A 13,046-nucleotide genomic window follows, 5' to 3' on the forward strand; every position below is an offset into this window, starting at 1 on the left:
ACTGACTTTGGGCAGAAAGGTGGTGAATTACATAATGTGTAATGACAATAATTAACAGTTAGACACTTCTTTTACTTCAGAAAAGGTGTATTCATTCATATGCTCTGATTCCCTCAATGTTTCAACTTAATAGCATTAATATTTTAAAGGTGTCCCTGATTGTCCCTGACTTTTTCTTGACTTTTCCCTGATTCTGTTCAAATATGTACCTGATTGGCTGAGAGGTCTGGTGTAGCTATAAAATACCTCTTCAAATCAGGTAATCCTAAGCATCCTTGTTCTACTGGAGGGATCAACTTAACCCACTTGACCCTTGCCCCCTTCCCAGATAAAATTCATCAACTCTTTATTAATTATTATCCACAACTTCTCTGGTTGATAAAAGTATGTCTGACCTGTGTATTACACTTAAGGGACTAAAAGCATTTTTAGTGTGTGTATCTTGCTATCCATATCCATAAATAAGTGCTTCCAGTTTCTCAGTTTTTTCAGTACTATCTTTTGTTTAGTCTCTTCCAAATGTCCTTAGCTGCCATAACAGTATCCTTTTTAACCCATACTACTCAAGACTTAATTTTATCATGTCCCCAAACATATGGGTATTGCTAAACCAATTCATGTACAAGTGCATAGTTAACAGGTATAGCCTTTGTTTTATCTTCACTAATTTTATATTATGAAAAAAAAAATCTGGAACTGTCTCAGAATGTTCCACAACTGTGAGATGTTTTTTTCTGGTTTTATCAGGTTTGATATAATATCTGCAAATCAAGCCATCTTCTCTTGAATACTATACCAATTATATCCTTGAATTTCTGAGTGCCTTATTTTTTTTTTACCAATGGTTCTAAATATAATGCAAATAAAGGGGAACGAGGACATCCCTTCCTGGTTCCTCTGTTCACACACAATGTATCACAAAGGGCTCTCCCACTTTGATTTATGTCTATAATCCCTCATATATCTTTTAAATTAACCTTATTATTGCATCAGGAGATGCAAATGCTTCCATTGCCCTACTAATAAAATCTCAGCCTACTCTTTTGAATGTTTCTTTGTGTCAAGACCCACCAACAACAGTGGTATTTTCTTACATTTTTCTTCCTTCTGGGTCATCATTGTTCTTGTCAAATATTTGCATCTGCACCACAAAGCCACACTGATCTATAGCTATTAATTTTTGGCATCACCTTCATCATTTTTTAGCCATTATTGACATAAACACTTTACAATCATGGTTTAAAATTGAATGGGCCTTTATGTAACTGTATCTGGTGGGTCTTTACCAACTTTAGTTATTACAGCCACAACTTTTTTCCAGGATGTTAGTGCTTCCCCTGCTTTTTGACATACTGATAAATAAAACCTTCCATATATATATATTACTTTCTTCCCTCCTAGCTTCCAAACTTCAACCAGAATACCATCTATTCCTGGAGACTCTACTGCAGATTGGTTGTACATCATCATTTTTATCTCATCTCCTCCTATCTTAACTGTTAATTTTGAGCTTTATCTGCCTCTAACTTTGGGATATTTAAGTCTTCCAAAAATATTGCCATTTGTGCTTTTTCTTGTTTTCTCCACTGCACTGCTTTATACAAATGTCCATAAAATTTCTGAAACATCTCTAATACCTCTATAGGATATCTGGTTATTTTTCTTGTTAAAGGCTCCCTAAGCTTGGCAAAATCTCTTAATACTTTCTGTTGCATATGTTGTGCCAAAAGTTTTTGTGGTCTGGAGTTATCAAAAATCAGTTGCTTAAGAGCAATCTTTCTAAAATCATGTATATTATCCAGGTATTCCTTTATTTTCTCTTTAGCACTATGCAGTTGTGCCTCTTCTTGTTCAGTTGGATTTTCCTTATTCTACAATACTTTACACTTTGTCATCTCCTCTAAACAATGTTTATTACTTCTTAAACATATCTATTTTACTTTTATTTCTACCCTATTTTTAAACTCCACTTTTATTTTATCCCACTCACTAGCTATAACTTCTGGAGTAGTTTCTATCTTCCCTAATAACTCCCAAATAATTTCCACTAACCAGTACTTAAATTTTTCTTTTTCTACCAGGTGGGTGGGGAAGTGCCAGTGTCTCATCTTTACTTCATTACCCTACAGTTTTATCTTAGTAATTATTGGCACAAGCTCTTCAACAGATGTTTGATTTGTATCAAAGTTCACAATTAAATGTTCATATTCCTGCGAAATTTGACTTCTGTGTAGTCTAGCCCAGTTATTGTACCTTTGGGGAACAATATGTAAATTCTCTGAGTTCCTACTACTGAATTCACATCTTCCATACTAAATGTTGTCATAAATGTCTTCAGAAATCTACCCTTTTTATTATATTTTCCCTTCTATGCCCCCAGTACATCCTCATTGTTAGAAATCAAATTCCAGTCCCCACCTCTAAGTAATATTCCCTGCTGAAAGATGATTATTTCTCCCAAAGATATTTTAAGCTCCATAATAGCTGTTTTTGGTTGAATACAAATACATGCCAGTGTAAACCTCATCCCTTGCCAGTATCCCCTTACTTCCATAAATCCACCATTATTCTTTTTCCCTCCTCTATCACTATTGGAGCTCCTCTAGCAATTAATATCAATACTCCTCTTTTCCTTTGTCACTAATATTCTGCTGAATATCCATTCTGAAATCCTTTCTTTATCATATTCACATGCTCAGTTCTTTACAAATGAGTCTCCTGTAGCATTGCTATTTGCACCCTGCATTACTTAATGTAATTAAATACTCCATCTTTTTTTGATTATACCTGTGAGGCCATTCACATTCCAATATAATATGTAAAGTGTCACCATTATGATAAAGAAGTCTTTATTCCCACCTATTAAATGTGACAGATTTTTTAAATGTCTATTTCCAGTTTTTGTGATGCATGCACTCATTAATATTTGGCAGGTCAATCCTTTATACATTTTTTTTCCTTATCATCAACACTGGAACCTATGTTATATTTTACAAGACTTTTGTTTTAATGAAAACCTTCAAACAAAAAATAAACACACATCCCCAGAACACCCCAATAACTTAACTTAATACAAACACACAAAACTAGGTACATCTTCAAATAATGATGTTTAATCCTTCTGATAGGAACAATTATCCAAAACAGACAGATGGAAATACAGGCCTCAATTAACCTATAGTTGAGGTTATCCATACTAAGATGCATGTTATTTTCCATGCTTCTACTTACTCGTATTGGTGTCTGTTCTATTATTTTGTATCTATAGTCATACATTACAACTGTTCTTATTTTCACACAATGTCCATACTTTTGCCTCATACGTTTACTCTGTTCATCATAAAATGTGTGGTTTGCTGGCAAATCACCAAGGATTGAAGTCACTAAATAATGACATACATTTGAGTTTGAGTACATATTATTCAGAAAAAAATACACGCCAACACAAATTCTGTTATTCTAACAACTTTTTAAAGTATATAACAGCAATACTTAAAATCTGTCCCTATTTTTGGGCCCCCAATATTTTAGGCTTTGTCCAGATTTCTCATCTAAGAGGATGAGAGCTATCTCTTTATTCCACTTCCAGATGTGAACATCAACTTACATGCTTTTAGAAAATATTAACTTATAGCCTCAAAGAAACCAGTATTCTGACTTTTTATTGCCTATAATCAGCTTGTTTTCTTAGGAACATAAGAGCAAAAATATATTTCTCACCAGTGGACTTCTGAAGATGAGCTGAAACATTTATTGCTAAAAGAAAACTTTTCATTATATTCAGTGTTCTGTTATTTACCTGTTTCACCAATGCAACAGTAAGAGATAACTTATCAATACTACATATATTTTGACCTGTGTAATTTTGAACCCCATCCACTACCTCAACAACTGAAGACTACAGTCTATTTGCTTAAACATGTTTTTGTCTAGTCTTTTTTTCTCATTTTGCATTGTAATACCTACATTTCTTAATACTAACAGAAAGAAAAAAGCCATCTGTTTATTATCTTTATCACATACAATAAGAAATAAAACTGCTTTGCTATTAAACATACAATTTATAGGTTCATAGGTAGGTACTAGACTATCGGCCCAAGGGCCTAAGTAAGCCTAGCCAACAAGGTTCCCTAGCTTATGCCACCCAAGAAAGTTAATTTCCTGTGCCCCTGTTGAGCAGAGTCACAGAAGTGATCCTCGGGGTTTATTGCCAGGTCTATATCACATCATTGAACACTGAAAAGAGTGAATGATGAATGATCGACCCCATTTCTCTGAAAGCTGAAAATATCGACTGCTCAGAACAGTGATTTCTTTTTGAGAGAAAGAAATCGCTGTTCCAAAAAAAAAAGTAAACAGTTAAAACACATACACACCTACCTTAACCCTACACCTAACCCAAAATAAAAAAGTAAACAGTTGAAAACATATATCCACCTAACTTAACCCTACTTTTAACCCCCCACAAAAAGTATATACACTTAACTAAACCCTACTTCTAACCCTAAACTGTATGCTAAATACATTACTAGATATGCACTTTCCTTAACCCTAAGGTAACTATTGCACATTTACATTCAGGAGCCATATCCAATAAGGGAATCTGTAAGACCACACTTTGAGACCACCCTACAGTGCAAAACAGGACAAACAAATGAAGTGGCCAAGCAACTTCTTTCCCAGGGAAAGAACTCGCTAAAAAGCCGCCTCGCTATTTTGCCTGTTCGCTATTCACAGTTCGGAGAAAGCGCATTCAATAGAATGTGTTTTCGATAACATAATAGGGACCCGTATTTCCTATTTCCAATCCACTCATCAAGATTTGAGGAACTTTGATTGACATAGATGGGTAGCTTGTTCCAGAGTATAGAAAGTCTCTGGGACAGGAATCTATCTCTCCAGCATGTCCTGTTTATTGTGGTGACAAGGTTTAGGTCCCTAGAGCATGTAGCTTGGAGGGATTGGGATTTCTTTAGGTGTAGCATGTCCAACAGCTCTGGGTTTAACATAGCTTTATATGTTAGGCAGAGATCTCTTCGGAGTAGGTGATATGCTACAGATTAAAGCTGGAGTTTTTTGAGATGGTCAGTGTAGGGCATCTGTTTGAGGCCAGTAATCCTCTTTGTGAGGTACTTCTGTGGCCTTTCCAGCTGCTGCACATGTCTTGTGAGGTACATTCCCAAAGGGGAATTGTACTCTATAATGGGTCTAATGAGTGTTGAGTAGAGGGGAACAATGACCTCTTTTTTCCTGGATGAGAGCCCTTTTGTGATGAGGTGTGCCACATAGAAGGATTTCCTGACTACTGTGCCGATGTGATTATCAAAGGAGAGACTACTGTCCACCTGGTTCCCAAGGTCTCTTATCATACATTCAGCATTAAGTAGCCTGCCGTTTATGTAGTAGTTCATGGGTACAGAGTTTTTACCAAAGGGGATGACATGCACTTTTTGACATTGAGCTTGAGGCCATGCCTCTGACACCAGGCATCTGTCTCAGCAAGACCCTTCTGTAGGATGTCCACATCATTTGGGGACTCAACTATAGCTCCTAGTTTGCAGTCATCTGCGGACTTCATTAGCCACAGACCTTCTGTGTTAGCCTGTACTTCAGAGAAGTAGATACCAAACAGGAGAGGCCCCAGAACTGAACCCTGTGGTACTCCACTTGTCACTGGTTTGAAGTCAGATTTGGAGTCTGCAACTTTTACAGTGTGGGTTCTGTCAGTGAGACTGTTGGCAACCCATCTTGTGACGTAAGGATTTATACCTAGTTTAGTGAGTTTAGCTATAATTCCAGAATGGGGGATGGGGTCAAAAGCCTTGGCGAGGTCAAAATAGGCTGTGTGAACCACCTTACCCTCATTTATGGCTTTGCTGACTGCCTCAAAGAAGTCAATCAGGTTCAGAAGGCATGATCTGCCTTTCACAAACCTGAACTGGGTGGGGTCCAGAGTTTAGAGGTTACCAGTGTCTTTGTTTATGAGTTCCATGATGATACGTTCCATGGCCTTGCAGACCAAGGTCATCAGGCTAATAGGGCGATAGTTCCCTGGATCAGTGGTAGCTCCCCCTTTGTGGAGTGGGATAACTGCTGCTGTGCACTATTCAGTGGGCACAAAGCCTGACGTGAGAGTATGACTGAACATGGTGCTTAGGTGGGGAGCCAGTTTGTTCTGAAGTTCGTGTAAAATGCAGCCTGGGATGTTGTCTGGTCCCATGGATGTTGTGTTTTTGGTTTTAGAGAGTGCAGCTTTTACCGGCATAGATGTAATTACAGGGACTCTGCATTCTTTCTGTATAGATATGAGCCCTTTAGGAGGCGAGAGGGGGGTAAAGTTAGCACTGAACCTATCTGCCAAGATGTTGGCAATATCAGTTGGTTCTGTAATTTTCGTGCCATTGTGCATATCATGAAAAGTTTCATAAAAATTCTGTTAAGAACAGACATCATTTTACTTACAGTTACTTTTTCCTTCCTCTTCCCCTTATGTCCTTCCAAATATTAATGCCTTTTAGTTTGTCACAAGTTTAACAAACTCAGCAAAAGTCTACTCTTTCCACTTTTTCCTATGCATCCACATTTCACAAATGTGAGTGATGCTTTGCAATCTCACATTTATTCACTAATTTTCTTGTCTATGATCTTCTGTTCCTCTCCATCTCCCATTTCCAGAGTACTGTTCAATTCCAAGATGCTCCCAGTTCTTCTAGTCACCACCTATATTTTTCTTTGTCTCTCAAACATTTTCCTTTGAAACAATGAAATGGTTTAACTCACAAACTCTCTATGTGTGCTTTATTATCAGAAGAGTGAAGCAGTCTCTCCTGATTGATGTCTCACTATTTGTTGGACAAACTTTTGTATTTCCTTCTTAGTATGTTCTGCATCAAAAACTGACTTTGATCCTCCAGGAAAAATATTCTGAAGACAGCTGGATGCAGCAGCTTGAATCTCACACCTATGCTGGAATACATTTCTCTTTGGTGTGTACAGTGAATAATCATTTTCTTCAAACACTTTGCCATCTTCCACTTTGAATACATTCATCACATTTTTTTTCAGGATCAACTCTTTCTGCTGGTAGGTATGCATCTTTACTGATAAGGTTTTGACTGCTTTCTCATGGCTGGGCTCTCTTTTTTTTTGAAACATCTCATATTGAGCAGTTTCATACTCAGGCAGCCTTTTCTTCATTTTGACCTCTGATTTTTTTTCAGTTGTATCAGCTCATCTGAATATCTGCTTAAAACTTCTTCCATTTCTTCCCAGCCTTTTATTCTTTGAGATGATATACTCCTTCAGTGGTCCATTTATTTTAATCAGCTCTGAGCACATTTGACTTATTTTTTCCTAGATTACTAGAAGCCATATCTTGCACCACAGCTGGAGCTTGAATTGCTTTTTGCTGAACAGCTGTAGGATTTATCCAGTCAGTGTTTTTTTCTCTTCACCTGTTCTATTTGATTTTCTTTCAGGCTTTCTTAGTTTCATTTTTGGTGGCATCCAGTCATTGTACTTACTAGTCAGTAAATTAATTTACTGAAAGTAATAGAGTTCCTGGCCTTTGTCTTTCAGTTTCATTTTTCACAGTGGGAGAGCTGGAATTGATTGATCAATGTGCAGCCCATCTCTGGAGCACCAATTATTATGCTTTAAGATGAAATCTAATACCTTGTATGTAGCATGGTTTTGGAATTATTAATGCAAATACAAATAAGCAATATTTGATGCTTGTAGACATCAGTACGATGTAAGTGCAGAAACACTTGGAGGTGTCACTAGGCTGTTATGAGTTAAAGGTGCTGGTATTATGCTTTGTTAAGGAATTACCTTACAAATGAACCCTTATTTATCACTAGCCATTGCTGTTGAACAGGTCATGACCATAACTATATAAAATTCCTTGGACTATGTCATGTTTTCTCCTTTACTCCCACTACAAATAAACTTCATTCAGTAGGGATAACTTGGTAAACAAAGTATAAAAAAAAATAAAGAAATAGCTTCAGTGGCAGTGACATTAAGATTATAAAACACTGTATTTTTGAACTATTCAAAACATTGTAAAATGCATGGATTATCAAATCAGGTTTGGAGTATAAGATGTTATGTTTCATTTTATTTTTTTTAACTTTTACTTAAATATGAAAATATTGCAAAAGAACCAACAATCTGATATATATCTAAATACATATTGATAATTGCCACCAGACTTAGACCATCATTCATAAAAGGGGAGGGGGGGTCACTGCAATTACTAATAAATGGTTTTAGATTTCTGTGGCATGGCTGAAGCTAAATTTCTATATGGTGACTGCAAATACATTAAAATGCCTCTCATGTGTACCTCATTGTGAGAAAGGTTGCACATTTTGAGTCTTACAAAGTCCATGCTCCATGCCATTCCACACTAAAATAGTCTTGCTCACAAGGGGCGAGGGATTTAACTACAATGTATGGTGAATAATAATAACCATATTAATTCACCAAAATAATTTAAGTGTAATATAAGACAGTTAACCCCCCAGTAAGTGTTCCACATGTTGTTCATTTGCTCCACATCATAACATGTAATGTCCCTCTTTTTGAAGATGACAGTTTGGGAGCTATGTGCATGAACACTACAGATAATTCAGCTCCAGGTAGATACAATATGACCAGTTATTAGGCCATTAAAATTTAGTGTTTATACCATACATGCGCACACACAATCCCTAGGGCAGATGACAAAAGTATGTGTTTCACATGGTGCTGTCATATACAATCACTTGACACATGGTGCATTTGACATATTCACACTATGTCAGCTTCACCAGCTGCAGTGCATGGTGGCTGAGCATAGCTAGTGAAATTGATGTGGCCATACTGGCGATTTCCTACTAGGTGATCACATCCCAGGATTCCCCCCAGACTGTTCTTAGAAGCAAGTATTCATATCTAGCTGCCTTATCTATCCAAATTAATAAAACAATCATATTAATGCCTTCAAGACGATGTGTTCACAATCAAAGGTCACCCACAGTTGGGCACTCCAGTATCTCCAATCCATATTGGCTGCATACAGGGAATATGCATCTGGCCAAACTGAAATTCCAACACAGGATGGTCCTGTGTTGGAATTTCCAGACCATGTGTGGGTGCAGCACAAAGCTTATGGTTCAGTCACTGGAGAAAAAAGATGGCACGCAATAAAAGTACATCTCTTTGTGACCTAATACATTACTTAAGTTTTATTTTTATGGTATTTTAAATTAATATAATTTTTTGCCTAGAACATCAGGAACCTAATTTCAAAACTTAGGTGGAGAAGTTTTACTGAATAACTCTTTTCCCAGCAGGCCAGCATACTGGGATCATCTGTGAGCAATAAGTAAATTACAACCTTAGACAGCTCACACCTAGTCACAGGACAGAGTATGCCTGAAAGGCACTAGGATTTGCAAAAGGAAGGGAAGCCACTGCTGTGAAAAATGAACATGTATGTCATGGAGTTAAAACATATATCAGTCGATGTCTAAAGGGGACACCTTTGACCTATTCCTTAAAATAAATAGGAGAGGGAAGGGTTGGCATGACAGTTAAGGTGTTTACCTCACAACCACAAAGTACAGGGTTTGATTCTCTCCTGTGAGTGAAAAGGGTTAGGATTAAAATGGCCCACAGGGGCAGCTAACCTAACACCTGCATATGAGCCTATGAAATAAATAAATAAAATACTAGCTCAGTTACTCTGTCTGATACAGAAACAGTGTCAGTCAAAGCTGTAGGTGACAACACACTTTTAATTCTGTAAGGAAATAACATTATTAGAACTACTCCCATTTCAGAATGTGCTCAAGTTAGAGTAGTAACATGACATCATCTGGGGCATAATAAAGTGTCATCCTTTGGAGCTGTGTTCGGCATCTCCTCCAAAGTGGATGAAAAACAATTAAAGTAAGTGTAATTTTGGGAAAAGGAAACTGCATTAGCTGAAAATTATTATTTTTTCACTGTGGAGGTGAGGCAATGTCCCATGGATTCCCTTTTGGGTAGTATTTCTGTTTTTAATATAATGAACTACAGGATACTAAACCTTGTGAAATGTCTAAGCCTAAACAACAAAACCTCAAATATCACAAAATAAGAAAAAAAAACAGCCAAGCTGACAATGTACAAGTTCTACTTTCAAATAAATACACTCTTTCAAAAAAAAGTGTTGCTCTTCTTCTCAAAACAATTTGAAATATACTAACACCAAGTTTATGCAGCCATGGGGGTAAGGAGAAACTTCCTTACCCCCACACTCTTCTCTCATCTCACTGATTTCATTGCAAACATTTTAACCACAAATATGGGCCAATTAAAAATGATTGACCTTTCCTGTTTATATATACACATATATCTATATCTATCTATCTATCTATCTATCTATCTATCTATCTATCTATCTATCTATCTATCTATCTATCTATCTATCTATCTATCTATCTATCTATCTATCTATCTATCTATCTATCTATCTATCTATCTATCTATCCATCTATGTATATATGGGTCTACTTGATATGGTCGACAGTTCATATGGTCGAAACTCATTTGGTCGACGGCTCATTTGGTTGACAACCAGTATGCAAGGCACTTAACAGGGATTTGCCCCCTCCCCAAAGTTGTGCGACCCTGGAGTTGATATATATATATATATATATATATATATATATATATATATATATATATATATATATATATATATATATATATATATATATAGTTAGGGTGGTGTGGAGGGTACAGCCCCCCCACAATGGAGTGTGTGGGGGTGAAGCCCCCCACTAATATTCATTTAATAGTCGTTTAAAACATAAAAATACAACAAAAACTAAACATTTACACCGTGGGGCTCTACATACACATGCAATCTGAAAATGTTACTTCAATAAAAAATATTAAACATGAACCATATTACACTAGGTAGTCAGACTCAGAAAAGTTCCTGTACTCTGGTTAGTCACTTGAAAACTGCTGCAATCTTATCAGTGGTTGAATCAGCTTTCAAATACAATTTTAAGAACATTACTGAAAATGGATGTAGTGCTTTAGCAGCAACATTAAATGTACAAAATAGGAGGAGTGCTATTAAACTCACCATGGATACAGAGTGATCAGGTTCCTGGAAATTTCAGTTAGTATTCCATTCCTTTTTAAAGACAGGCAGAACACTGAAATGCTTGTTATATATATTTAGTACTGGTTTTAGGTAATTTATTCTACTGTTCCCTTCGCCAGTCTGTTTCCACTCAGCTCACAGCATTTTTAGTATAAAAGTGGCAAAAGTGAATTTGTAGTTGTAGTTTAGCTCTAGGAAGGGCTACCTCTCCCTTGTATGCTCGGCTCGTCCCAAGTCCAGGTGGCTTCTGGAATTCAAATTCTGCTCGCGAATGTAGAAGATGAAGATGTAAACCATCGGTTGCGTCGCAGCACATATGGAGAAGACAAAAACAGGTCGCAAGCACCTGTTCCGTTTGTACAACTGGACGCAAAGGGCATTCTTAAAGAAGAATGCCCTTAAAAATTTTTTTTTTAAATTATAAGTAAATTAATCTTCTGGCCAGCCGATTCCAGGGGGTGCAAGTGCACCCCTTTGCACCTGCCTGCGGGTGCCCTTGCTGGCAGGCCACCTCCTTTATTGGACATGTCCCTGGCAATGTCTTTGATCTTGGCTTGCAGTATTATGTCAGTGACCATGTGATGCACCTGTACTAGCATAGTGTCTAGGGACAACAGTAACACCTATAGCTCCTATATGGTGAATTTGTCCAGCCATTGCAGTTCTCTAGGGCACACAACAAGATGCCTACAACTCTGAGTTACACATGTTCTCACTGCATGTGTGAAATTGGTAGAATTGTGTCTCACAGCACTATTTCCCCCTTTGGTAAAAACATACCTATCTGCTATTGTGCTGGACTTGATATACTGGTTAAGGTGTTTACTGTACAAACACAAGTTACACAAGGTACAAGATTTGTTTCTCACCTTTGTTCATTGTTGGCTAGACATGAAATCATCTGCAGAATAATTGCCTAGCATTTACTTATGAACTGTCAATTACCTACCTATTCCCACCATGACAATAACAATGGTCATGTTACTATTTCCCAACATCTTTCAGCATTGTGCTGAATGTTGTTGGTGTTGTGCATATCCCATACCTCTCATATCCTGTTCTACACATGCCATGCCCATCCCTTGACCTATGTACTAGAGCTACTGTTTTTTTATGTTTCATAGTTTCTGTTAACTGACATGCCCTTGTGCTACATTTTCTTTCATAGTGATCCCTCCAACTGTACAGTAACCTGCCATGCTCTTCTGTTATTTACTTTGTCAGGGTGATCCCCCCCTCCCTCAATTGGACAGGAACTGGGTATATATTACCTTATCAAACTTTTAAAAGTTCAAACGTCATATGGTCAAAGCCATATGATCAAACTTTTAATAGTTTGAAAAGCTAAAAAAAAAAATAAACAACAGAAAAAACCTACCTGACCATTTTAAGAAGAGGGGCGAGCCACCCTGTATCCGCAACATGGGGGGCTGCACCCCCCACACCCCCGCTCTTTAAATATATCAACTCCAAGATTGCACTACAGTGCAGGAAAGGGAAATCTTTCCATTCTGTACTGTAAGAGATCTCCGTTGAAACATTCGAACTTTTAAAAGTCCGATCATATGGTGTCGACCATATGACCTTCAAACTTTTAAAAGTTCAATAATGTAATATACACCTGACAGGAACCTGGCATGACACTGTGGTGGTTTAACCTCATATTGTCTAATTTTTCTTATCCATCTATGTTGTTGCCTTTAACTGGATGTGTTCAGTTCATGACCATGCCTGGATTGTAACACAAAGTCTTCTCCACTGAATTCTTGTTTCTGACTGGCTTTTCTTAAGGCATTCCCACACAGTATGTCAGCCACAGTTATCATGCTACAAGAGTCTCACAGCAGTAACTATGCTATTGGTGTAACACAGAATCATCATCTTTGAATCACCATCA

General features: G+C 37.2%; 1 non-coding gene across 1 annotated transcript; it reads right to left on the reverse strand.

Annotated features, from left to right (window-relative positions):
• Positions 1-10,531: 10,531 nt before the first annotated feature.
• Positions 10,532-10,748, reverse strand: LOC122807364. Its single transcript, XR_006365669.1, has one exon. It is a non-coding gene; the product is annotated as a small nucleolar RNA snR85 (small nucleolar RNA).
• Between the last annotated feature and the right edge of the window lie 2,298 nt (positions 10,749-13,046).

Source organism: Protopterus annectens, chromosome 7.part0, assembly GCF_019279795.1.
Source record: "Protopterus annectens isolate FY-2018-M chromosome 7.part0, PAN1.0, whole genome shotgun sequence".
NCBI classification, from domain to species: domain Eukaryota; kingdom Metazoa; phylum Chordata; order Ceratodontiformes; family Protopteridae; genus Protopterus; species Protopterus annectens.